Source organism: Acomys minous (assembly GCF_964271855.1).
Source record: "Acomys minous genome assembly, chromosome: 2".
NCBI lineage: Eukaryota > Metazoa > Chordata > Mammalia > Rodentia > Muridae > Acomys > Acomys minous.
Genome location: NC_140484.1, coordinates 28,586,052 through 28,612,222, shown reverse-complemented (window position 1 = coordinate 28,612,222; position 26,171 = coordinate 28,586,052). Strand labels below are relative to the sequence as shown.

Sequence of the window (26,171 nt, the reverse complement as noted above, 5' to 3'; positions counted from 1 at the left end):
TTTTCATTGTATGGATTTGGCTTCTTTGTCAAAAATCAAGTGTCCATAGGTGTCTGTATTTATTTCTGGGTCTTAGATTCAATTCAATTGATCAGCCAGCCTATTTCTATGCCGGTACCATGTTGTTTTTATTACTGTTGCTCTATAGTACAGTCTGAGATCAGGGATGGAAAGTTCTCCAGAAGATCTTTTATTGTACAGGATTGTTTTAGCTATTCTGTTTTTTTGTTTGTTTATTTGTTTTTCCATATGAAGTTAAGAATTGATTTTTAAAGGTCTGTAGAGAATTGTGTAGGTATTTTGATAGAGATTGCATTGAATATGTAGATTGATTTTGGTAAGATAGCCACAAAGCCTCTGTAAAGCAAAGGACACTGTCAGCAGAACAAAATGACAGCCTACAGACTGGCAAAGGATCTTCACCAGCCCAATATCCAACAAAGGGCTAACATCCAAAATATATAAAGAACTCAGGAAATTAAATACACCAAATCAAATAATCCAATTAAAAATTGGGTACAGAGCTAAACAGAATTCTCAACAGAGGAACATCGAATGGCCGAGAAACACCTAAAGAAATGTTCAACGTCCTTAATTATCAGAGAAATACAAATAAAAACAACACTGAGATTCCATCTTACACCTACCAGAATCACTAAGGTCAAAATTTCAAGTGACAGCACATGCTGGCAAGGATGCAGAGAAAGGGGAACACGTCTCCATTGCTGGTGGGAGTGCAAACTTGTACAACACTGTGGAAATCAATCTGGTGCTTTCTCAGAAAATTGAGAATAGTTCTACCTCAAGACCCAGCTATACCCCTCCTGGGCATCTACCTGAAAGATGTTCCACCATACAACAAGGACACATGTTCAACTATGTTCATGTAGCTTTATTTGTAGTAACTAGAAACTGGAAACAATCTAGATTTCCCACAACTGAAGAATGGATAAAGAAACTGTGGTACACTTACACAATGGAATACTACTCAGCTATTAAAAACAAAGAGATCTTGAATTTTGCAGGCAAATGGATGGAACTAGAAATGATCATCCTGAGTGAGGTACCCCAGACCCAGATAGACATGCATGGTATATACTCACTTACAAGTGGATATTAGCCCAACATAGATGTCCTCTGTGAAACTCCACATACTAGGGGATCAGAACAGATGCTGGGACTTGCTGCTGGACTGTAGGTGGAGCCATGAGAGTGGTATGGGAAAATGGGGGGTGCATGGAAGAACCAGAGGGTTCAGGAGCTCATCAAGGCTGGCTGATCTGGACATAGGAGTCCTGCGCAAACTTTTGCAGCAACCAAGAACAAATCTAGCCAATGGACATCTCATTCTCTATGGTTGTGGGAAGTAGGGACCGCCTCTGACATGAACTCTGGTGCCCCCAATTTGACCACTTCCCCTTGGTGGGGAGGCCCAGTGAGCACACAGAGGAATGGAAAGCAGGTTATAGGCTGTGGTCATTTGGAAGGGGAGGAGGTCCCCTTCTGTCAGATGTCTAGGGGAGGGGCATAAGGTGGAAAAAGAAGGGAGGGAAGATACAAGGGAGGAGATAACAATTGAGATGTAATCTGAATAAATTATAATAAATTAAAATTAAAAAAGAAAATAATAAATCTAAAAGAGTGATATTTGGCAAAAAATAAATAAACCACAAGCTAGTGGAAATATCCAGCAGAAATAGTATATTATTAATTTATGGTATAATGGGTAGTTGAAAAGTTTAAGGGAAAATCATTTCAAAAGATATATTAAGCAATATAGAAATTTAAGTAAACTATGATTGATAAAAATCATGACAGATATTGGAAGAGAACACGAGATTTCAGTCATTTTTCAATTTTGTAAAGGCTGACCTTATTCACATAATGAGACAAACAGTGGCTAAGAGGTCAATGAAGAGATGCAACAGAGGTTGGAGAGAAATCATTTACAATGAACACGTTCTCAGGCAGATCTGAAGAAGAACAGCTGCTATTATACTGTGTAGGGCTATAGTTTATAATGCTGCATCACCTAACTCAAATAGGAAGATTTTTAATGTTATCATAAAGAAATAGCCAATGTTTAAGATGACAGGTAATCTATATATTTGATTCAATCCTTATCTATCTATCACCTATCTATCTAATTGTCAATCATCTATCTATCCTTCTATCTATCTATTTATCATCTATCAATCATTTGTCTCTCTGTCTGTTTATCAAATCCATCATGAATAACTGTGCTGATACATGACACTGTAAGACATACAAATCAAACTTATGAATAAATAATTTCTATTTGTTTTTTTTAATGGAAACAAACAGCAACTTTTTGAGATGCAAATATAATTATTTCTTATCAAAAAGTAATCTTTCTTAAATATAAGAGAGCTCAGGTTGCTGAGTGGCTTAGTAGGGAAAGGAGTTGCCCTGTAAGTCTACTGACCTGTTGAGTCTAGGATGCTACCACACTAGGAGAGAACCAGCTCTCAAAAGTTGTTCTCTGGCCGGGTGGTTATGGCGCTCGCCTTTAATCCCAGCACCCAGGAGGCAGAGGCATGTAGAGCACTGTGAGTTCGAGGCCAGCCTAGTCTACAAAGCAAGTCTAGGACAGCCAAGGGTACACAGAAAAACCCTGTCTCGAAAAACAAACAAACAAAAAGGTGTTCTCTGGCTTCAACAACTGTGCTCATATTTGCACACCCATAGACAGACAGACATGCACATGTACAGAGTAAAAAATGAAAAATTAAAAAAACAATAATATAAAGACAAATAGAATTCCTTTCCACATTGCATGCGTGCATGCACTGCCTGCAGGTTGCATGTAGAGGCCAGATGTTGGTACTGAAAGTATTCCTTAATCACCCTCCTCCATGTTGTATTTAGAGACAGTGTCTCTCACTGAACCTGGACACCATCTATTCAGACAGCCTGGCTATTCAGACATCTCCCTCTCTTCCTCCCTAGTACTGGGATTGTGAATACACACTGCTGAGCTGGGCTTTTAAAAAGTGAGCGCTGAGAATAATTTGCTGCATCCATAGACTGCCTTCCTAGAAACCCCATTTCTGCTTCAGATAGCATGAGACATGTTGTCTCTGTGCGCAGTGTGCTTACTATTTCAACCAAGACTGGGTCAGCACGTGTATCTCTCCACATACCTACGACACAACTTGGAAATTCGGTTTCAGCATGCTCTATGAAGAATGGACACAGTTCTTCCTTCCCTGCTTGTCACACTCTTCTGAAACTAGACCAGACTCAGCGGCCTATTAGTCTAGTCGGCCTAAGGAGTCCTCAAATTCATCATTGGAAGAAAAAAATGAAAGTGAGTTATGTGTCTTACACTGGCTTTCAAGATTACATGATGATGATGTGTGTAAAGTACTGGGCACAGCACCTCACATGGAGGGATGGATAAATACTAGGACACGGTGGTTCATCATCACCAGCTTAATTTTGTGGTGTACATTTAAGCTACACGCCAGATAGCTCACATTCAGAGAACGTCATTATAATTCATGTCGAAGGCATTTCAGTAAAGGCAGTGAACCAAAGTGCTTTTGTGCAAGGACACACACACACACTAGAAAGCCATTAGAAGGGCTGCTAAACACTTTCCTGTTTGTTTTGATTTGAGAGTCAGGGAAATAATAAAATTATTATTTTCACCATGAGGACAATCCACCCTGCTGTAATTGTAATTCTGTTGAAATGAATCAGAAATTCTAATGGGAATGCTGGCTCAAGGCCAGGGGAAATATGCTGATGTAATCTGCCTGGATACGGGAGGCAGAAACCTAGTGGATGGCTTTATCTTGTCCAGAATTGAAGCTGAGAACTTGTCTGAGAGCAATGCTCTCATTCTGCTTATGCTTTGAAGACAAGACTCCAGTGACCTCCAGCAGGAGCAGAGCCAGAAGCAGGCGGGAGGCATAACACTGACCAGCAGCACTGCTCTTTATTCAGAGCCTTCTTCAGCCCATGCTGTTACTTTTCACCTGAATGGTAACACCCTAGTCAACATCAGACAATTGCGTTCCTGATCCCCACCCCATCCTTGAACCTTTAGGATTTACATGATAGTTTCCTCTCTAAACTGCTTTCATAGACCTACTGATAAACTAAAGCAAATGTCCTATTCCTGTTAAAGAACTTTTTTTTTTAAAAAAAAGGAGTTTAAGTTCATAGCTTCAACATAACAGAAAGCAATGATTTCATTATTATTATTATTTTATTCTCGGAATATACTACATCCCAACTGCAGTTTCCCCTCCCTCCCCTCTCCTATCCTCCCCGCCCCTCCCCCCCTCTCCTCCAGATCCATTCACACTCTTCTCAGAAAAGAGCAGGCCTCTCCGAGACATCAAACATACAAACTACAACAAGACCAGGCAGGGCTGGAGAGCTTCACTTACCAGGAAACAGAGACAGAGGAGAGGACATTCTAGTGGGACTCTAGATGTGAGATTCATGAGAGAAAGGCAAAGTAGAAGGACCCAGAGGGTCCTAGGAGCCTACAAGTAGAACATTATGATAGGCAGATTTGGGCCCAGGGGTCCCGCTCAAACTAAGGCACCAGACAAGGACAATACAGGCGGTAAACCTTAAACCCCTACCCAGATCTAGACAATGGACAGAACACTCTCCACAGGAAAGTGGAGAGTGGGATATTACGTTCTCACACACTCTGGTGCCTCACCTCTGACCATGTCCCCTGGATGGGGAGACCTGATGGCACTCAGAGGAAGGACAGCAGGTTACCAAGAAGAGACTTAATACCCTATGATCATATAGAGGGGGAGGTAATCCCCCTCAGGAACAGTCATAGGGGAGGGGAATAAGGGGAAAATGGGAGGGAGGGAAGAATGGGAGGATACAAGGGATGGGATAACCATTGAGATGTAATAAGAATAAATTAATAATAAAAAAAAATGTGAGCTCAAAAAAAAAAAAAAAAAAAAAAGACCAGGCACATCCATCACATCACGGCTGAAGAAGGCAACCTAATAGGGAAAAAGGGCTCCACAAGTAGGCAAAAAGAGTCAAGGGCAGCCCCAGCTCTCATTGTTAGGATTTCCAGAAGAACACCAAGCTACTCAGCTATAACATATATGTAAGGGACCTAGGTCACACACACGCCCCCCTACAGGTTCCCCGATCAGTTCTGGTCGCTTGATTCTGTGGGCCCAGTTCTTGTAATGGAACACAGTGATGTCTAAGTTAAGTGAATCTGCAAGTAGTTGTAAGGCTGCTTGAGTCACAGTTTCAGAACCAGTGTGTGTGTGTGTGTGTGTGTGTGTGTGTGTGGTCTAGAATTTGCATGTCTAATACATTTCAAGGGCTCTGATGCCTTTAGGCAGTGAACGTACTGTGAAAGTCAGTGCCTCATGGTTCAGCATGATGTTCTTCAAGACTCACAATTCATCAAGTTTGTACTTAGCTTTACATTTCTGCTCAGCGTAATTCCTCCACTGCGCATGGCTGTTACTTAGCCTGTGATAGCATATTGCCTCCCCCCACCCTCGAGTGTGCCTTCATTACATCCTTCAGTCATCAATGTACTATTTATGTTCCATGGTAAAGTCTGTTAGGGTCACTTTCTTATATTTGTATACTTGGTGCCTACCAAAGCACCAACCCATGCTAGAAAGGCATTCAAGCTTTTTCAATGAATTATGTAATATCATATCTAACACCTGGACATCTTGCCAATGGTGGGTAGTTTTTACCCTACTTTCTTTTTATAGTTAATGAGGATATTCTTAAAAGGAGGGGGGAACAGAAATAAGAAACCAAAGAGGTTGCACTCCACTCACAACCTAGTCATGAGAAAAGGGGAAATATGGAAGAATAAGCCAGAATCCATGGAATAACCAGAGGAAATGTGAACACAGGGAATTGGTCTAAGATAGAGAAGAGCTTTTGTTGGGCTCCCAAGTGAACATTTTTCTCTTCTCGTTTACCGAGATGTTATGTGTGTGCATTTAAAATTTTAATGCCACATAGCTTCATCTAATCATATTCTGAATGGTCCTAGATAGAAAATTCAAAATTAGGATTCTTGTTAAACACACCAAGACCTGATTACATTTCATCTCAAAGGGAAGGTCTAGGAAACAGCATCTAGCTGTAAATACAGATGTCAAAGTCGACTACATAGCTGGTTTACAATGCTGTCACCAGCCAAATAAAATACTTCCACTCCAATTATATTCGGAAAGAAAATCTAATTCCTGAAATGTAATGAGTTTTTCACACTTCCAACACTAAGAACTTTCTATTAAAATATATTCCCACTGTTACATTGATTTCACGTGTACCAAAATGCTCTTAAAGCACAATTGTTAAGAATTAAGGTTTTAGTCCACTTTGAATTCTGTGATGACCAAATTACAACTAGGGAATTGCTATGTTCAAATGTTACACTCAAGGCTTAACCTCTCTATATTGAAAATGGATCATAGCTATGACAAGCGACTCTTAGAATCTCATTCTACTGTCAGTATTTTCTACATTTAGGCAAGGCTGAGCTACAGAACAGTGTGTTAACCATAGATGATTTTGTATCTATCAGACATGCTATGAGAATTCTAATTAGATGGCGAACACTTCCTCATTCACTCCATTGATTAATATAGTCTTACTTTAATAATAAAGCCATGTGGTGTCAAAACTCAGCTCAAAACAAACATTGAATAAGTGTAGTTGATTTAAAAAGAGGTTTGTCAATTTCTACAACTATATTTTTATATTAGAAATACCAAGGTATTCAGGTTCATTATCAAATACTAGGAGCATGAATATAAAAGTAACTCAAATTACTTCTTGATTAAATATACATGATAAGTGTCATGGTGGCTTCTAATTCATTTGCAGTTGTAGAACTTTTACAAGCCAACGAATCACCGAATCTGTTGTCCAGTCAATTTTAGCCTGGCCTTTACCCACTGTTGAGACACTCCCTAAGATTCTTTGAATTATTTTAAGTCTGGAGTCCATTTCTGCATGTTCTGGTCCAATTTTTAAATACGTTTATAAGTTAATAAATAGAAACTACCCAAATTATCCTCTTCCCATACAATATAAACTCAAAACCCACACTTGTGATAGAATGGCTTCAGATTAAAATATGCATGAAAAATTGTATTCTTATTTTTATTTTATTTTATTTTATTTATTTTTTTTACAAGATGCTCAAGAGTGTTTATTTTTACACTATAGCATCAATCACAAAAAAAAACCACTTCAATTATTCATTCCTTATTTTTTAAAGTTTCAAGAATCTTTAGGTTTAGTAATTCAAATACTTAATACTATAAAATATTAAAAATGTCTTGACTTTGTATCAGTGATCTGTCAATACTTATAAAATTCATCAAAGTTGGTTTTTGGTGCTGTGGATCAAATATAGAGCCTCATGCATGCCACACAGGCAGGTATTCTACACTGGAGGCCCCAAAAATTCATCAACCTTCAACTCTAAATTTTGCATCTGCCCTTCCAACCTTCTAAATCAAGTTACTGAGGCATGTGCTTTTGCAGCCAGCAAATGCTCTCTAACACCCTCTCTGGATCTAATGATGTCCTTGAACAAATGTGGAAAGAGTGAAAGGCCTGGCAGTGATCTGAATATCAATCACAATTTAAAGAGAGAGTGTCCCTTGAAAAACAACAGTGCAGAGAGGGAAGCAACAACAGGATGCCAATCTGTTGACTGCTGCATGTAGAAGGCAGTCATTTTAAAGTAATGCAAGTTACTGGTGATATCAAACTCTACTAAGTTCAATACTTCCTTACTTGGCATCAATTTGAAATGCTTAAGTTCAAGTTGAAGCTAAGATTCCAGTAGTATAGAGTAGATTTTTTTCTTCTGCCCCAGACAGTGTTTTGTTTTGAGATTATTAAAAATCATGAAGAAAATATTCACATGTCATCATCAAAAGCCATAAAGAATGGAAATGTATCTACACGAAGCCTCCAGCAGAGCACAGCAAGGACTTGTAATCCACCTTAATGATGGCAATTTAAAACAAACGCTGTGCACACTGAGCATGCGTGGTTCCACAGTGCGACCCTATCGCCACAATGTATGCCAAAAAACTACCTATAACCTCCACAATACCCATCTTTGTTGACAAAACTACCGATAGGATGACTCTAAATTACTTAAACTCATAGGAACAAAGAATTGAATGGGAGGTTACCTGGTTTACGGACACGGGATCCATCAAAGGCTGCAAAGGTCCTGCTACACAACATGAACAATGTCCTAGAGACCAGAAAGCATCCTTGGCAAAACGGAATCAAACACATAGAATTAGGTAAGAGGGTAGACTTCAAATATTTTCCTACAAGCTATGTGCTTTTAAATGCTGCACTAGTAGATTAAACTAACAACAACAACAACAACAACAACAAAATAACAGAGGCAGGCATCTGAGGGAGCAGTTCAGGAAAGTAGAGCATTCAGCCTACAAACAAGGGTGACTAACATATTTACAAAACGGAGAGATGAATAAACACTCCCTGTAATAATGAGAGTTGTTGCTGACAGGAGCTTGCTGGGAAAAGCCTGTGTCCTGCAGTGTATTAATAACAACTGGGAATCGCTGCTAAGGGCGTGAGTTGTGGCTGTCAGCAAGTAGCTGCATTATAGCTACTTGGGGTGTAACCTAACACTAATAGTGTCTGCTCTACTGTTTTAAGCATAAGAAAGTGTGAATTTATAATAGTTCAAGTGCATCCCGAAGGGAAAATAAAATATATCTCAATGCCCCTTTGTTTCCAAGACACTCTTTGAGAGCCTGACTGAGGCAAAAAAAAAAAAAAAAACCCATAATACCAAAGCAAACAGTGTAATTGAAAATGTTCTGATGTTTATTTAGCAACAATACAAATTTTTAGGAGAGGCTTGTAGGTAGATGCTAAGGCATCTTGTCCCACTCAAACATCTTTAATCAGTTTTTATTATACTAGAGGATTGGTATGTGGTCTGTCATTCTTTGTAATATAATTTCCTTGCTGTTTATTTAAGAATCCATACTCTGAGCAAGGCTTGTGAAACTAAGCTATGAAGCAATCTAATTACTTCCAAGAGCTGGGCTACAGCCGCTTACTGCAAATGAGTCCTGTCTAACCATCTTCAGGCAGAGATTTGTTATTCAAAGTAAGACTCTTCAAGGCAGGGGTCCTGATGGTCACTGAGTATATGAAGAATTTCAATCTTGGCAATATCCTGAACACCAAAAGAAATGTTTAAATGCAACGATGTCAATCAATAAATAATATTTAGAGGGTAAGCAGGATAATACATTCTCTTTATTAAAAAATTAAAACCAACTAACATTTAGTAATACGATTTAAAAGGAGCCTTAATATTAATGCAGCCATTTTAATATAAACTTTTAATGAAAGGTAAGATTTTATTTTTGTCTAAGAAAATGCTATTCCTATTTTGTAGTTGATACACTATTGTTTTTAATTGAGACAGAGTCTCACAGTGTATACTTAGACTGGTAACAACTTAACCCAGGCTAGCCTGGAGCAGGTAGTAATCTTCCTGTTTCAGCTGCTTGAGTACTAGGATCAGAAGCTGCCATACCTGGCTCTTTATTATTAAGTAGCATTGATTATCATTAGGTTTTATTTCCCTAAGACGAGACTTTTTTTTTTATTTTGTACTCACTTATCTAAGATTGCTAGTGCATATGTCTCTTTTCTGATCAGTGTTAATTACCTGTATCATTAAAAGATCCAGCACTATCTGATAGAAGCTTGGGAACTTATAAATAATGCAAGAACAGTCATCATTCTTCCAGGAAGGTAAAAGTTGACTATGACATTTGGCACAGGGTAACTGTCCAGACCTCAGGATCTGTCACCCATGAAAGCACTCTATTGCTCCAAACTTAGGGGTTATAAAGTTATAAAACATATTCCTAACTCTTTGGGAATCAACCATCAAGGGTACCATGTGCAAACAGTTCGCACATGAGGACTGGTAGTAGATGGTCAGTATAACTTTGACTGACACAGGTTTAAATCATAAAAGGATTAGAAAGGAAAACTACTTTTGAAGTGTGTTTGAACATAGGCATTGTTTCCGTAGGCAGAGGCTGCGGAGAAAGACAGTTTTACATGGCAAGTAGATTAAAGGGGGAAAAACCCACCTCACATAAAGGTACCAAATAGTAGACAGTTCAGGGGATCCCAGAAATCTCTGTTTCTGAAGTTATATGATAATTAAGACAGTTATGGTCCAACTGGGTGGCATCAGAATCATCACCACATAGTGGTTTTATATTCTCATTTGGAGCACACAACACTTCACTCTTGACATATTTAAGACCCTTGACTTATTTAGCCCGTGGAATGTACCTTATTATCTTTCCTTCACCAATGAGGCTAGTGGATTTAAAGAGAGGCCAAACAACTTACTAAGTTTTAAAATACTACTCAACCAAAGAGAGCAAACTTTTAGTCTGTACTCCACTCCCATGCTGCCTTGCCGGGGAGATTCCAAGATGGCGGCGCCCAGTGTGTACTGTGTCTAGGGAGCGGAGGATGGAAAGTGTGAAACCAACTGAAGCAAAGGAGTTGTGGAAGATCAGAACTAGCTCCTCCATCCCCCATACCCCATCTTGGCCTGACGTCCCCTGGGTTCATGAGTCACAAGCTTCAAGCACGCTGCACTCCTCTGAATACTTCAGTGGACAGCAGACCCCCTGGGGAACAGAGAATCTGCGCAGCGAAACGGAGTCTGAAGAGCTGAGTCGTGCTGGGGCCACAACCCACATTAGATGCTATCCTGAAGACACCTGTGGGACACCCACGTAGCTTTGGGCTTGGATCTCTTTCTGCCCGCCTACTGCCTACCTGCTTAGGGCTTCTGGGACACAGAAGTAACAAGCAAAGTGAGTCGAGCGCTGGGTCACAACCACATTAGCTGTCAGTCTGAGAACGCCTGTGGGTCACCTGAGCAGCTTTGAGCTTGGACTTCTCTGGGACACAGAGAGCAAACAGGGAAAGCTGAGTTCGGAGTGGCCCACAACCCACATTAGCTGGTATCTGGATAAGGCCTCTGAGATACCCTTGCAGCTTTGGGCTTGGATTTCTCTCCGCCAGCCCACTGCTTATTGGCCTGGCCTATCTGGGCCACAGAAAGTGAACCAGCACACAATATCCACCATACCAAAGAGGCCTGAGGGCCACCCAAGCAGCTTTCTGTTTGAAGCTTTTTGAGTCTAGTCTTCTCCTGCCTGACCCAACTGGGACACAGAAGGGAACCCAGTAGAACTGAGCTGGGTGCAGGGTCCGCCACCCACTGTCTACCATCCTGCAAAGGCTTTTGGGGATCTCTAGCTCATAGCCTTCAGCATGGAGCTCTCTCTGCTGGTTCCAGACCTGCTTAGCCCACATGGGACATACACAGATAGCTACCGCATTGGAGGAAGCTCCTGGCATGCTAACAAGAGAGACAACCAGATGGCTAAAGGCCAGCGCAAGAAGACAAGCAGCAACATTCAAAGCTGTATGACACCACAGCAAACCAGTGATCCTACCACAGCAAGCCCTGGAGATACGAACAACCATGAAGCACAAGAAGAAGATTTTTAAATCTGAGGTGATGAAAAGGATAAACGCCTTGAAGGAGGAAAATAAATCACCCAAAGAAACACAGGGAAATATATTCCAACAGATGAAGGAACTGAATAAATCCTAGAAAGAATTGTAGGAAAATTCAAAGGGGAGAAATGAAATAAATAAATAAAACTCTTCAAGATTTAAAGAGGGAATTAGAAGCAACAACAACAGAACAAACAAATAAACAAACAAACAAACCCCACAATCTGAGGCAATCTTGGATTTATAAGTTTCCTTAAATGCTGTGGTCTTTTACATGTTTCTGTGATTCAACTGAGCTATTCATGGTTTGCTAAGATACTTGAAAATTATTTCAAGGTTAAATAATTTAGTGGAGTATATCAAATCTTTAAGAAGGGGAAATTGTTAAGAATTTGTGAGCTTTATGTGCACACACACATATATGCATATATGCAATAATAATAATTGGGAATAATAATAAATGGGGAGGAAGAGGCTACCAATTCGGGATTGGGGGCACAGAAGGGGTTAGAGGAAGGGGAGTTAGAAGGGGCTGGATGGAGTAAAGGTAGGGCAGATAGTGATGTAACTACCTATTAATTAAAATGTAAAAATAACATGGTATAAAAATGAATAATTGAGATTTTAAAACATTATAAGCATGTATCATTTGAAGATCCCACACAGTTGAGAAGTGTGTTAGGTGATTTTGTTGTTCCAAACATCATTGAATGTTCTTACATGAGTCTAACTGGTACAGACCAGCACAGACTCAGACTATAGTAATATGGCATTGTTTTGTGACTTAAATGAGAACTCTGCCCTGTAGGCTCATGTATTTGAGCACTTGGCACCCTGTTGATGGACTGTTTGGGAAGGTGATGAGGCGATGGAACCTTTAGGAGACGGAGCCTTTCTGGAAGAAGTAGTCACTGGGCATTGAGGGTTCATAGCCTCAACCTACTTCCTGCTTTCTCTGTCTGTCTCCTGTATGTGAATGAAACCAATCATTCAGTTGGCTTGTTGCGTCCAACTCCATGCCATGCCTTTCCTGAAGCCATGGTGTCTAATAAATGGGAAGAAGCCCCATTCATCCTTGATCTGCTTCAGGTCAAAGTATTTTATGATGAAGACAGGAATGTAACTAATTTGGTATTCTGTGTGTGGTCTATCATAGCCAGACATGTTAAGAAGTGCATTCCAGTGTGCTACAGAGTTCCCTGCATTATCAATAACTCCACTGATACCTTCAGAGAGTTCTAAAGCTTCTGCAATTCCTTAGAAGAGGAGTAAAACTCAGTACTGACAATGATAGCAATGAGTTACTTGTGGTTTAATATGCCAAATAAATCCATAATTAATGAGAGAGTTTCACAAAAATCCATATTTAAAATAATGCATTTTGCTGAACCAAGATTCTGAAAAGTAAAATATACTTAAAATCTACAAACATTACAGGTTCTCTTGTTTTTATTTTTCTCTGTAACATTCCTTTTTACTCAAAATTATTCTGACTGAATTTGAATTTCACTTATGTGCCCTATGTATCAGATATTATATGTCCCTTTCCCATCTTTATTGAGTTTATAAGTACAGGCATCCACTTTGGATGGCACCATGTGGCTTTCCCCCTTCTGGTCAAAAGTCATTCATATACTTAGGTGTGTTTTTCAAAAATTGAGACATTCAGTTGAAGCCGTTAAGATGAACAAATTAAATTATTAAGATTTAAAATAATTTCCTTCAGTATAATTAATATTTTGTTTATTAACATACCCTCTGATACTTGTCTTTTACTTGTTCTTTTATACTGTTGATAGGGATATAAACTCCATGGCCACCACCACATTTAGTGAGGAAGATTTAAACCTAAAAAATGTTACAAATTTTTCTATATCATCAATAACTCTTATCAGTACTTTTCTTACACTAGCGATATGCTGCTCTAAATGATATGTTTTGAAAAATAAAATGTAGTTGATGGGCTTTTAAATGCTATCCAACCAAAGTCCACAATCCCAGCCGTTCCCAACTTCCAACGACCCTAGCCACTGGTCTCATAGTAACCTATTTCATTTTTTGTTTTGGTCCCACGGATTTGATCTTGAACATAAGTTTATTTTCAAACACAGTGCTTAAAGATCTTTAGAAGGCTTTGTAGAGCATACCAAGAACAATGTTCAGTTGCAAATCCAAGCTATAAGTCAAGCTTGCCTATTCATTTAAAGAGCCTATGGGCATCACGATTCTTATTGGTGGAAGGAGCATAGGGAGTCCCCAAATGGCCATGGAATGGATGGTTTAGCAAGAACACCATGGGAAAAGACAGTGTTCACCAACTACCTGATTTCCTAGACTGTGGGTATTATTCATGAAGTTCACCTTCATGCATAGCATAACACATGGGTTAATATAAATATTAATAACGCGTGAGACTCAGTTCACACGAGAAACAGCACATCTGCTCTTGAGGGTGTCCCGAGAGCTCTGAAGAGGAATCTAATGCCTGCTTAACTAGTATTCTGAGATTTTAGGAACATGGTTGTAAATGACTCAAGCTTGCCAACACTTAATGTTTTAAGAAGTGATTCTACTGAGCAATTAAAATCATTCAACATAATGACTCCATAATTTAAGGTACTGGTGATGCTACTGAGTCAAACACGTAAGTCCTAAAACAGAGTGGCTGAATGCTATCACAACGGAATGGGGGGAACATTAAAATGCCTCCAAAGATTTGTCCTGTCAACCACGAGAAAGATCTCCTTGGCAAACACATCTTCAGATAGCACCAGTTCTTTTGCCTCCACTTGCTATTCTAATCTCTTTAGCTGTGTTCAGAAAGGCTGTTCATAACAGCATCTAATTCAATCTCCTCGTGAAACATGCATACCAAGTATTAATCTTTTAGTTCAAGCCATCGAGTTGCATGGACTGAGGAAAATATATACACCCAGAATACTACAGGAGCCATTTGTCTATAATGAAAATGGGCAGAAAAGTAAGTCAGAAGAGGGGGGAATTAATATTGTTATCTAAGTGGAAAGCTTAAGGAGAAGTTGAAAACAAAATTTAGCTTTCTAGATTGAAAGTCATTTCTTAAGAAGAATAGAAACTCATCCTACCATAAGCAAAAGAGAAAAAAGGATCAGGGTTAGAAAGGCCATTAACCAGCAGAGAAGTCAACCCTGCTTTCTGACACGTTCTAGAGAAAATATCTAAGGTTAAGACATTAGTATTTTTTTCTTAGTAGGGAATAAGTAATTTTTAAAAGTTTAACATGTATATACTTTACAAACACATTCCTTTTGTGACCAGAAAAATTATGTAGTGCATTTTATAAAGTCATGATCGATTAACAAAAGTAAGTATCAGGGAAAAAATCAATACAAAGAAAATGTCTGTAGTATAAGCTGTTTTGGATGTAAAAGAAATTATACACACAGGGGACTCCCAGGACAAAAGCGATGACAACAGCACTACCAGATGGAGATTAATGGCCTTCGCCTCTCCACAGACCAATGTCCTATCTTCAAGCACAAGGATAGGAATGGAATTTCCAGCCTGTATAATCTACTTGCTATTCCCATCCTGTGTCTTTTCCCATAACACAGCTTTGATGGTACTGCCCCCTTTTTACTATTTCATTCATAGTATGCTTGAGAAAAATCTCTCCAGGTAAAGCTTGTTATAAAAGGAGGGTTAGCCCTGGGTCTGGAATCCTGTCAGTGAACTCAGGGTGCAACACAGTCCCTTCCCTTTCTTGCACTTGTCTACTCAGGGCTTTCAGTTGTGTCTTGTGTCCCTCAACAAAACCTTTCAGAATCTGCAAACAATGGTCACAACTCCCTTTAGATCTGCCTGTGTGTACAGCACCAGTGCCTACTACAGCAATAAATGCAACCAGTGTCTCCAGGGGGTGTCACTCCACATACGAGCAACACCTAACGCATCACACACTTTGATTTAACACTCCCCACAGCCGTAAAGCAGGTGCTTACTGTTTCAAAGGTAAGAGGGGCAACACGTACAAACATTTCATTATTTCTCAAGGCCCACAGCTACTGAGAGATTAAAAACTCAGGCAATATTCTTGCATATCATTTGATGCGGGCTGTTTACTCTTTAATTCTGTCACAGATTAATTTCCACTTCAGTCTGTTCTTCCAAGTCTCTTGTTTGCCAAGAATCTTTGTTGTTTCTCTGTCTAGCCCTTCTCTGTGGCTGGATCTCTCTCCCCACCCACCAAGATGTATAAACCTAGACCCACCAAGATGTATAAACCTAAACCCACCAAGATGTATAAACCTAGAATATTCTACATATTCTTTTTTGAATACGTATTTTAAATTATGTGTCCATCACTGTGTGTTCATATGTGCATGTAAGTGCAAGTGTGTATGGAGGCCAGAGACATCAGTCATCGGCCAGAGCTGCTGTGAGCTGTCTGATACGGGTTCTGGAAACCAAAGTTGGGACTTATGCAGGACTAGTACATAGATTAACTCTGAATCATATCTCTAGTCCCAAGTCTAGCATATTCTTGATAAATGACATTGCAAAGCTAAAATTTAATATTCATCTATCAATACAAGAAATAATATTTTGGAGATGGGCACAGTGGTAGATGCCTGTAATCCCAGCACTCAGAGGCAGAGGCAGAGGCAGAGGCAGGTGGATCTCTGTGAGTTCAAGGCCAGCCTGATCTACAAAGTGAGTCCAGGACAGCCAATGCTATACAAAGAAACTCTGTCTGGAAAAAGAAAGAGAGAGAAAGAGAAAGAGAGAGAGAGAGAGAGAGAGAGAGAGAGAGAGAGAGAGAGAGAGAGAGAGAGAGAGTATTTGAAAAGATGGGGTTCAATGTCTTCCAAGAGTTACCAAGGAGTGATACAGTTTAGACATCAATGAGCCTGCTGTTATTAAAACAAATTACCCAAGCTTATAAAATTCAGTTATTTATCTGTCAACTGCCATTGTTAACCTCCACCAAATCAGATTAACATGGCTGTTAGCAACACTACACAAAGAAAGTGTCACCTACATAGTGGGCAGGTGATAAAGAATTGCTCTTGCTCACATGCTCAGAGTCACTATGCATTCAAGCAGAAGGGTGGTTTTCAATAATCTTACCTACCTGAACCCAAAAATCCAGAGACATTCTTAATCCAGAAGCAAGAGTAAGAAGGAAGAATAAGGGTTTAATATAGGTCTGCTTTTGGGGGATCCTGAAGGTTGCACACATGCGTGCGTGTGTGCATGCGTGCGTTTGTGTGTGTGTGTTCATATGTGGAGTTCAGAAGACAACTTTTAAGAGTTGATTCTTTTCTTCTACTATATTGGTCAAGAGAATTGAACTCAGGTCATGAGGCTTAGAAGCATGTGTGTTAACCTGCCGAGCCACCTTGCCAGCCCAAGACTTTTCTTTTTACCAGCTTACTGCACAGAAGCACGCCACAGCACTTTCCTCTGGAAATCAAATAGCCAGGAAGCAGTGGGGAAGATGTCAACAGTGCTGTCTGACCACTGAGGTGCTGGAGACAATGATACGTTACACTATTGCCTTATTAGAAGTGGGACATAAGCTGTGTATTTATTATTGGGGCCAACAGCTTTTTGTAAGGAAAAAAAAAAACCAATAAAGAGACTCAGCAACCCCAGATCCTGTATTTATTTATTTTTCTCCCTTCTGTTTTCTGATCACTCACCACTTGCTTTTTAGGATCTGCTGTCACATTCATGTGAAAACTCAATTATTACTTCTTGTTGTTGTTTTTGTTCATTTTTCATTTTTGGTTTTTTGAAACAGGGTTTCTCTGTATAGCCCTGGGTATCTTGGATTTGCTTTATAGAACAAGCAAATTCACTGTGATCCATCTGCCTCTGCCTCCCTGAGTGCTGGAATTAAAGGCATGTGCCACCACACCCAGCTGAAAGCCCAATTCTTTTTAAAAATATTTATTTATTATTATGCATACAGTGCTGAAAAGGGCGTCAGATCACATTATAGATGGTTATCAGCCACCATGTGGTTGCTGGGAATCGAACTCATGACTTATGGAAGAGCAGTCAGTGCTCTTAACCGCTGAACCATCTCTCTAGCCCTGAAAGCCCAGCTCTTAATGGCTACAGAAACCAGCAGGCTAGCCTTCTTTCCTATATATATCAACATTCTGGGTTCTAAGAGACGTTGAGACAGTCTCAATTCTGATACTCTTTTACTCAATGACTGTGACACATTACTGTCTTTCCACCTGGTAATGATCAGAATCAAAGAGACAAGCAGTTCATCTACAGTCACTTACACCTCACTATGGACTATATTGGTAAAACCCTGATGAATATTTAGAAGAAGAGCTCTCACAGTTAATGGAATCTAGCCCTCATCTCAACCAAATCCACACATCAACCCATTAATTACCAACTGTCTTTCTAAAAAAAAAATGTCCATCAACATTTGTTTGTATCTAATCAAACTTCAGAACTGTGAAAAAAAATTAACAAGAAAATCAAATTAAACTTTCTCTTTGTTGTTTTCCTCCCAACAGCCTAACCATCAAATCCAATAAATCAAACTGTGATCCTTGTTGTGAACATGGCCCCACCACACATGATTTTTTAATTTTTTCCTACCCTCTCAACCTGTTCTTTTAATTTAACTTCTTAATATTATTCGAAATAGCATGCTCACAGTGCTATGGGTACTCTACAAAGACAGTTCCCTTCTGAGGCGAAAAGTGCAACATCCCTTGATTGTATCTGTTCAAGATCAAACAAAACAACAACAACAAGAAAACATTGCGTTGGACTGCCAAAATCGCACTACTTATTATAGTGCTTAATGGTATATTGTAAATATTCCAACATGGACATTTTGATAGGCATGAGGCTGTGCATACGGATATGCTAATGCTTTACCCCTGGGGATGTTTGTTGCTGGCCCTTTAAGTGTAGACCCATCAGCTGCAAGGCTTCTTTATACAAAGACTCTTCTGGCTCACCACCAAAAAGTCAATAGATTACGGTTGCCACAAGTGCTCAGGAGGTCCTGATCCCGTTGCTTCACGGACAAACACTAAGGTAAGAGGTCACACTGTAGTTATGGATGGTAGGTCTATTACACTTATTAAGCCTCCATATGTGTGATAACAAGGAAGGGTGATGGTTATAGTAAGTGTTTCAAACACTTTTATCTAAATTTACATCAGAGTTTCTCAGAGAAATTCACTAACAGAGACTGTGGTGCGGCTTGTATTTCTTCTCCCCTGGATAATCAGGGACAGTCCCTGCTACCAGCTACAGGCTATTTTGGGGATTGTGTTACATAACGCATGGGATGAGAGATTGTAAATTACAGACACTATTATGATCATAGTCCATCCTCTGTATCTGCAGATCTACCCAACCGCAGACAGGAAAGACCTGACGAAACAGCATAGGTATTGAACACACGCAGCTTTCTTTTCTCATTAGTCCCCAAACAATGCTGTTTTAACAAGTATTGACATAGAATTTACATGGTATTAATTATAAGTAACCTAAACATACTTAAAAACACACGGGAGAATCTGCACAAGTTGTATGCAGGTATTGCACCTTTCATATAAGGCAAAGGGTCCCCCATGGATACCACGGTACAACTGTACATAGAAACACATCCAGTTAATAAAGAAGGTCTCATAAGACTGTGATCTCACTAAACAGAATGATTCAGTACATTTCAAAGCCAGCCGTGCAACCGGCTCTGGTTGCCTATAACACAGCTTTAAGGCTTTAAGCTTGGATCCTCTCCTTGTGGCACTTCATGCTTTCAGCATGGGTCACTGTGACAAGATGTTTAAAAATCATCATCATCATCATCATCATCATCATCATCATCATCATCATCGTTATTCTGTGTGTGTGAGAAAGGTTGGCCTTGAACTCACAGAGATTCTCCAGTCTCTGCCTCCCAAATGCTGGGATCAAAAGTATGCACCACCACCCATGGCCTAGCTATTACCTTTTAGGATTAAAGAAATTTCTGGAAAAAAGGTAAAAGTGCAGCTTTCTTTGCCTATTATTTACATGTACTATTAAATTATCTGCAATCCTTTAAAAATAATACCTCGTCAGGTAAAGCCTCACGTATGTGCTAGTGGCTGAGCAATTAAAGGAGGGAGGGGGAGAAGTTAATCTAACTCTAAGAAAGAATTAGGCTAGGTGTGGTGGTGCACACCTTTAAACCTAGCACTCAGGGAGGCACAGGCAGCCTGGGCTACACAGGGAACCCCTGTCTCAAAAAGAAAAAAAAAAAAAAAGAAAAAAAAAAGAGAAAAAAAAAAGAAAGAAAGAAAGAAAGAAAGAAAGAAAAAAGGTAATTAGTTTTCTTCTCTCTAGAAATACTGTTAAATATAATTGTCAACCACATATAGAGATTAGATGATGGCTTTTTATTGGAAGTAGCTAAATTTAAATGATAAATAGACTGATTATAACAGTCTTTAATAAACTTAAGGAGAAAAATCACTACACTTATAATTCACCTGTACTCTACATAGGTCATACAATGAGAGTAAAGGCTAGCGTTGGGTATCTGCTTGTGCAGTTACTCTGTTACATGGCATCATTGGTACCCAATGGATTGCTTCTTCATCATCAAAGAAACTTAGTTCTCATGGATTGTAGCATTGTGTGCTAACAACATCACAGCATTGTTTAATTCAGAAGGCAATGACATTTTAGTAAGCGCATTATCTCTGAGCTCCCTAGGCAGGTGTTTCTACCCCAGGAAGGTGTCACTCGCTGTTTGCTTCACTTTGCTGGATGATAAACTTCCCAGGGACACACAGGACAATCCCTTTCCACCCAGGGTCAACTTTTTAGTTCTCATCTGCTTAAACCGATTTTGTGTGTTCTCCCCAGCTTTTAAGGCTCCTTGGCAGAAAGCATTCACTTGACTGAGAGAAAGCAATATGTGCATTATGAAAGGTTCACTCTCAGAGGCCAGAGGGAGGCTCATTAACACAGTCACCTCTCCTCCTCGTGCTGAGGATGGGGACCCTGAAAGTACAGGCCACTGGCACTCATTAAAATCCCAGGTAATAGGTGTACACAGCAGTCCTTGCTCCTGACAATGTTTCTTCATTGACACCATGTATTGTTATCATAAATGGGATGTTTTACAATGCTCTATAATGAGATTCCCTAAGAAAAAATGATTGTTTACTTCTTGTCTCAGTAAAACTAAGATATTTCCAAGGTCTGCAACTACAGAAGGGCCTCATTGATGATTCCTTCTCAGTAGCAATGAAAAGAGGCTGCCACTAAAACATTTATATAATTCCTGATTGTTTTCGTGGTTCTTCTTGCTGTAGGTAGTGTTTTTTTTTTTAAGTTCATGTGTAATAATATAAATGTACCAGTATATGCCAAATAAAATCTTTAAAAGAATAAAAAATAAATAAAAAGCACTTTATGTAACCATGGTACATGGCATTTGTATTAGCCAGAGACATTTTATTCATGGTATATAGAGTTATCAGAGGGGGAAAAATCAGTATCAGAGGAGAAAAATCAGTCTGATCTCCTTTTTCCCTCTTCATTCATCTGTGTTTGCTTCTTTGTATTTTGATACTTGGCAGCCTTTTCTGACTTAAGCTGAATAATATAATGTTTGAAACAGATGCAAAGGAATGTACAAGCCACTTCACTACAAAGGCTCAAATTTACTTTAAAAGTTAAAAATAAAACAACAGAAAAAACCAAACCTTTTAAGCTTATTTATAAAATGTCTGTGACACTAAAATACCTTAATTAGTCAATGTCTCTTTTATTGATATCTTAGAAAAGCGGAAGTATAAAACTTGAAAGCATTCTTACTAAGGCAGAAAAATATTTTTACCAGATGTTATCAAAGTCATTAATCTGTCTGATTTTTAAAAAAAGTCTTCTTAGGCTGTGTTGTATTAGTATTGAACTGTTTTAGTACAAAGGAACTTTAAAATACTTGTTATACATAATCTAGAGAGAAATAATCACTCAGTTATTTTGCCCAAATAGTGTCATAAAATGTCTACCCCAGCCCACACAGGCACACCACTTATATAACTTTCTGTGCTCAACCTTCTTAAACTACTATTGAGGCTTTCTGACACAAACATTATTTCAGTCTTCAGTTTTTATTTAGTATATTTCAAATAAGACTATTTAAATAATGTATTAGCAAAGGGATGGGGACAAGGTGAGCCACAAACTCAAGGTTAGAGGACTGTTGCTTCAATTTGGTATGTTAAAGCAAACAAAACAAGCAAGCAAACAAACAAACAAACAACCCCCCAAACCAAAAACCCAAACAAGCAAACAAAAATCCAACCCTAGTTTCTGTGAGCTAGAAGTGGAACAAGGAGCCATTCACCTTCAGGCACGTGAACATCTTTGTGAACCCATTAGCTGGTGATAGGAAATGAAAGAAAGACAGACAACAACATAGATGGCAGGGAAAGGCCCACATAGGGTACTCGCCATGGGCCCTGCCCTCTGTGTGAACGGAACACACGTTCCTCTCCATTTTCAGAAGCCCGGTGCCTGCACCTTTTTCATTTTGGTATTTGAAGAAGGAGCATAGAAATAAGGGAAGGGGCCCAGAGTAAGTGTAAATTGCTAACACTCCAGGGTGAACGCAGTAAAATTGCAGAGTGCCACATTAGGAAGATAAATAATAAAGTTACGGGAAATGACCAGTAGGGGTATTTAGCCAATGTGAGGACTCCTGCCTCTGGTGGGTTTTGAAAAATGCACAGTAAAACTCCTTTTTTTCTATATAAGGCCAAACACTTAAATATGAAAAGCCCAGACAATATGAGCGATATTAATTATTCGATGTTGCAGAAAGTAACTAGAACAGCTGACCCTTCCTTCAATCCCGGTGTCTACAGTGCTTATAATTGAACGGGTACAACACAAGTGGCCAACTTCATATCACAGCTAACAAAGAAACCCTGGGAGTTTTAATGCTGTGAGACTTTTGATTCCAACATCATGTTAATCTTACGCTTTTTGTATCGTCATTCCTTGAGGGTAAATCAATGGTGCTGCCTTGTAAGACAAGAGCCAACCATGAATACAGATCTCTGCACCTGCCATGTGCTCTTCCTCCTACATCTCTACAGCTTTGATTACTCACATCAGGCCTTCCTCCCCATGTCATCATCACAACTGGTGCTACACATTTTAAAAAATATATTTTATTAATTTATTCATATTACATCTCAATTGTTATCCCATCCCTTGTATCCTCCCATTCCTCCCTCCCTCCCATTTTCCCCTTACACCACTCCCCTATGACTGTGACTGAGGGGGATTACCTCCCCCTGTATATGCTCATAGGGTATCAAGTCTCTTCTTGGTAGCCTGCTATCCTTCCTCTGAGTGCCACCAGGCCTCCCCAACCAGGGGACGTGGTCAAATATGGGGCACCAGAGTTCTTGTGAAAGTCAGACCCTACTCTCCACTCAACTGTGAAGAATGTCCTGTCCATTGGGTAGATCTGGGTAGGGGTTCGAAGTTCACTGCACGTATATTCCTTGGCTGGTACCCTAGTTTGAGCAGGACCCCTGGGCCCAGATCCGCCCATCATAATGTTCTTCTTGTAGGTTTCTAGGACCCTCTGGATCCTTCTATTTTCCCATTCTCCCATGCTTCTCTCACCTGGAGTCCCAATAGGATGTCCTCCCCTCTGTCCCACTTTCCTGATGAGTGAAAACATTCACAGAACATGCCCCTTGGGCTAGTGTTCAGATGTAAGTGAGTATATACCATTTGACTCTCTGCTTCTGGGTTAACTCACTCATTATGATCATTTCTAGTTCCATCCATTTGTCCACCAATTTCGGGAATTCCTTGTTTTTAATAGGCGCTACACATTTATGTACTTTTAGAAAGACAGTTGATTATTTTTCTAAGATTTATAAAAAGAAAAAAAAAAGAAAGAAAGAAAAGTGCTGTCTTTAAGTTACCCCGAGGCTTCTTTCAACTAGAACACCACGAGGGAGCATCTTTTATAGCATTTCACGCCAATCTAGGGCTTTCCTAAGAAGTTTTAAAATATTTCAGATATGAAAAGATATATGATAAACTATCAGAAGAAGTTGTCAGAATTTCCTCATGGTCTGATAAAAATTTTAAAAAGTGCTCTCCTGAAGAGGATTAACTCATGCTCGTTGGAAGGTCCTTTGCGAGCCTCCCAGAAGTGAGTTACGGCTCTGAGATTATAAATGTATTAAAAGCATAGCCACTTTTCAATCGACCACAGGAAAAAGAAATTTAAAGTCAACATTTTAAATTATGGAACACAGGCCAAAGCCTCCAAACTAGGAAAGGGAACAGCATGGATGGATCTGCTAACTAGAGGAGAAGGGCGTTCTGCTCTGTGTATTCTGTTATGACGAAGTGGAGGCATTGATTTTGAAAATAAAGAGAATGATATTTCGGCCCGGAACTCCAATATGATTATAGTCAATCATCATTACTGGGGGCAAGATGGTGGTTAAGAAGTGCATTATCAACCACAATACTGAACCATAAGAAAATACTGGACCTAAGAAAGTAAATATATGTAAAGACATTTTAAAATCTCATATGTAAAATGTAGGCCAGCCTTTGGTCTTGTATTCTGTAGTTGCTATTTACAAATAGCATCCACGATGGATTCTAATAAAAAGTACAAATGTTCGTTCTGTGGATTTAGTTTCATCATAAAGAAAAAATGGTACTTAAGGCCCACAGTCATGTGTATACTCTCCCTATATAGGAAAGGACACATGATAAACAGTACTGAGCAATAAACAAGCATTATTTATACCTTATGGCTCTTAAGCAACAGTTAAAAGAAATATTTCTTCACAAGTAATATTCCATACTTATGCTTATAACCTTTATAACTGCAATATAGAGCTATTTTATCATGCCATAAACTCAGGACCCATTTCTCTATGCAACTTCCAAATCTTAAGTAGGTACCATGAAGCAAAATGCACACACGTGTATATAGGTGTACCCATGTGCGGTACTAAGTTTACATTCAAGAAAAATGTTTCCCATCATTCAGGCTCCTCAGTGTAGAACATTTTGACCTGGACACAATATTATTCTTTGCATCCAATATTCAGCTGTTCTTACTAACTCAAATGCATACTGCCAATCTAAGTTTGCCAAACATGAGCATATAACAGTTAGTGAAGATGAGCACCATTTTACAGAGTGGATGGGACCACTGATCTTAGTGAAGGAAAGCGATCATCTCATAAAAAATAATTAGGCTCTAAAACCCATTTAAACAAACTAGTCTACTTAAAATATTTCTTTCAATATTCTAATTCAACATTTCATATGACTAAGAATGGCGTGATTACCATATGTTAACCTTTGGAAATTTGTAGTCCCAATTAGATTCAATGAACAGTATTTATTCAAGGCTGAAATGTTCAGAAATTTTAAAATGGCAAAAATTATTCACAATTCTAAGAAAACATATATGAACAAAATTGTGCTCTTCTGGTCCGTTATTTACCCTAAAATATATATTTCTTACAAAAGCAAACCATAATAGTAAAATCTGCTTTGGTTAATGGAGCCATGGCTGCTCTTTTCCCATCTTAGGCTCCTCTTAAGAGAGTGAACATTGCACTGAGTCTCTTATGTTTCTCTGGTTCTCTATTTTTCAAGTCATGGAATTAAATGATAGTGTAAAAGAAAATCTTGGCAGTACTTATCGCTGTAGGATCCCCTCCCTAAGATCAAGAATTAGGTGCCAAGGAGAACCCATACTAAAAGAGTCTCAGTGCAAATGCTGCTGTTGTGGCACTTTGGGAGAAAGGTCATTCACTATAAGTCATGATCAGCTGGATCTGGGATTTCTGGTGGCCATATATTCTTGAGTGCTTTCCAACCAGAGCCTTCATGCCATATTGCCAAACATAGATTGTACTTGGGAGAAAATACACAAACCACCACGGCATGCCATGCCAATGGCATCCAAATAAAATCGGCATTAATAATTTGTCATTTTGCCATACTTTTTCTTTAAAACAAAACCATCATCATTCATCATTGAAATTATCCATGGGATGATGTGGCTGACGTGAATCACACGCACTTGCCCAAAGATGCACTGGATTTCCACTGCCGCCTTCGAGTTCAGCTCTACCGGTTATATCTCTACACAGGAAGATTTTTTTTTAATACAAATTTTTCAGTAACTGCTGCAGCTGCTCCTACTAAGCACCCAGCGTTGCCAGAGAAATCACATCTACGCATACATGTAAAATCAGGAAAACAAGCTGCTTTATTGCCCGATTTAAAATAAGCCCAATCAGAGCAAAGAATGACGGCTACAATATACAACTTGATGAGCAGCTGAAGATGAAAATATACTCAGATGAAGTTATAGAATCCAGGATATATTTTATTCAGGGGTGTTTGGATGAGACAAGGGACACTTCTTGTCTCAGTTTTTCTGAGTCATAGAATCAACAAGTGGGGGTTCATATGGCTCATATCATCTAAAATTGGCTTGAAAATGTTCT

General features: G+C 39.2%; 1 protein-coding gene across 3 annotated transcripts in view; it reads right to left on the bottom strand.

Annotated features, from left to right (window-relative positions):
- The window catches only part of PRKG1 (protein kinase cGMP-dependent 1), a 1,157,800-nt gene that overhangs the window by 675,047 nt on the left and 456,582 nt on the right, over positions 1-26,171 (bottom strand). The window lies entirely within an intron of this gene.